Source organism: Salvia hispanica, chromosome 6, assembly GCF_023119035.1.
Source record: "Salvia hispanica cultivar TCC Black 2014 chromosome 6, UniMelb_Shisp_WGS_1.0, whole genome shotgun sequence".
Taxonomy (NCBI): domain Eukaryota; kingdom Viridiplantae; phylum Streptophyta; class Magnoliopsida; order Lamiales; family Lamiaceae; genus Salvia; species Salvia hispanica.
The window spans coordinates 1,713,499-1,715,905 of NC_062970.1; the positions used below are offsets into that span (position 1 = coordinate 1,713,499).

The 2,407-nt window shown below is 34.1% G+C and overlaps 1 long non-coding RNA gene across 1 annotated transcript; it reads right to left on the reverse strand.

The window, feature by feature from the left end:
• Window positions 1–1,742: 1,742 nt before the first annotated feature.
• LOC125192037 lies at window positions 1,743–2,407 on the reverse strand. The gene is made up of 2 exons (XR_007171292.1): window positions 2,344–2,407; window positions 1,743–2,125 (listed from the first exon to the last, which is right to left on the reverse strand). It is a non-coding gene; the product is annotated as an uncharacterized LOC125192037 (long non-coding RNA).

The following is a 2,407-nucleotide window of genomic DNA, read 5'->3' on the forward strand; positions in this document are numbered from 1 at the left end:
TAAATTATGAAATTTGCAATCATAATATTATATTATCTAGAAAATATAATATTATGATTCATAGTTAATAGTAATATTATGAAAAATCTGTTTGTTATAAAGAACCTTATTTGTAAGACCGTATTAACTTATATGATGTTTTATATCTAGGAAAATGGTAATTGTGTGTATTTTTCTGAACGGGTGACTTCAAAGTAGATGCATAGTATTTAGGAAAATGCATAGTAGTCAATTTGGCTAGTTGCCTAGTTACGACTATAGTCCGCCGAAAATTTTGATTTTATAATAATACTACTTGGAGAGTGTGTTCAAATTTTAGTTAAGAGTCCAAGTCTTATAGGGTTGAGTTATTCCTAATAAATGTCTACATTTAAACAGAGTTTTTTGTTTTCCTTTTCCCGAAACATTTCAGCCTTTGCTTTCGTATGTTTTTCCTTTTATACTGTCCAGAACTCATATATATGACGCAGAAAGCAAGTGACTTGGTGGAACAAGGATGGAACTATTTGGATGATGGATTACCTAGATGCCTGCATTTCACTTCATTTTTTTGAATTCTTCGTGATATTTTTGTCAAATTGGAGCTTCAAGTGTGTTGTCTAGATATCCATATTATCCTTAGTTTGAGTATTTTGAAGGAAGGTCAATACTATGCACAACTCATGTGTACCAACATTTGTGAGATATTTAGAATTTCGCAGTAATAATAGGCAGAAGTTGTCACATTTATAATTGGTGCAGCCTTTTTGAGCAGTATGGTAAATTCAAATTGACAACTTAGCTTCAACATTTTGTGTGATTGAAAATGCATTTTTGAGCTGTTTGTGTTTGTGTTTGATGCTATAAGCAATTGTTTATCTGGGGCGTGTTAAAATTCTAATATCTTGTCTCACATCGACTTGGTGATGATCCTATCTCTTTATATAAGTGTGGATAACCCTCCCCCTTATGAGGCCTTTTAAGGGGTGAGTGACCCATTTCTAATATTGTTAAAGTTCTCTAAATTCTGTCCCACATCGACTTGGTGATGATCCAATCTAATCTATATAAGTGTGGATACTCACGTGATGGAAGACCGATGTCCTTCCGGCCCACACGTCGACTTGGTGATGATCCAATCTAATCTATATAAGCCATGGATACCCACGTGATGGAAGACCGATGTCTCCTTTTCCGGCCCACACGTGAGGAGACGTGTTAAAATTCTCTAAATTCTATCCCACATCGACTTGGTGATGATCCAATCTAATCCATATAAGTGTGGATAACCCTCCCCCTTATGAGCCCTTTTAAGGGGTGAGTGAGTGGCCAATTGTTTATCTCGAGGACCGAAGATTCTAAATAGGCTTATGAGTTTCGAAAATTGTAATCTTTGGTTTCTTCATTTTATCTAATTATTCTAAGTGTCTACTCATGGTTTTACTTTTACCACATTTCTCGGTAGTATAGTTTTTGATTGTGAGTATTTAATACCAAAGGAAAGTTGTACTAAGTTGGACAAGAAAAGAGATAAAAGAATATCATGAAGATATTCGAGTACATAAAAATTTCCAAAAATACAAATAAATAACACAAGTAATGCATATATGAGCTACACTCCTAAAGGAATTATACGTTCCAGGTTATATCAAAATCTAATTTAGCATTTATCTCGAAAGAACAAAGAGTCAATAAACATTACTTCATCTGTCCAAAAAACTATAATATATAACAATAATTGCATTTGCTGGACAAAAACAACAAATCCACCAACATTCAATTGTGGGCATTTGAAAAAAGAGAATTATAAGTTATACTACAAGAAAACAAATTGATAAAATATCACGAAGATATATATATGATACAGGCCAGAAAAGATGAGTTCGTATTGCTCAACTTACAAATGGAAAAACAGGGCTAAACCTATGTGGTTCGACTCTCATAATCTGATCCGGGAAAGAAGCACAAAGAAAACCTGGATGAAAATAATAACCGACTCGATAACAAGACTTAAAATAGACTCAACTCTATAAAGAAATAGCTAAACATAATCTTGGAGCTTATGATGTGGATGTCGTTGCAGTGCGGATGTGTTGGAGCCGACGTAGGTGGCTCAGGTGTTGGTCGTGGAAGTGCGCTGGAGAGCCTAATTATTAATATGAGAGTAATAATTAATAATTAGAAATCAAAGCTCTGTCGGACCGGGAAGTTATCATATGATAGAGAAATTTGAAATAGCACAAGGTCAAGATCATTATGTATAGTACTTAGCAGTTAGTTATATAGAAAACACAAAAGAGAAACAACTTCCCTAGCCGATATATATATTATATAATTAATAATGTATGGTCACAACTTTATTACCTCCAAAAACATCAGGCACTTGCTCCTAAATTCTCAGCTTGCGGCCAAGAATCTTCTTCACGAA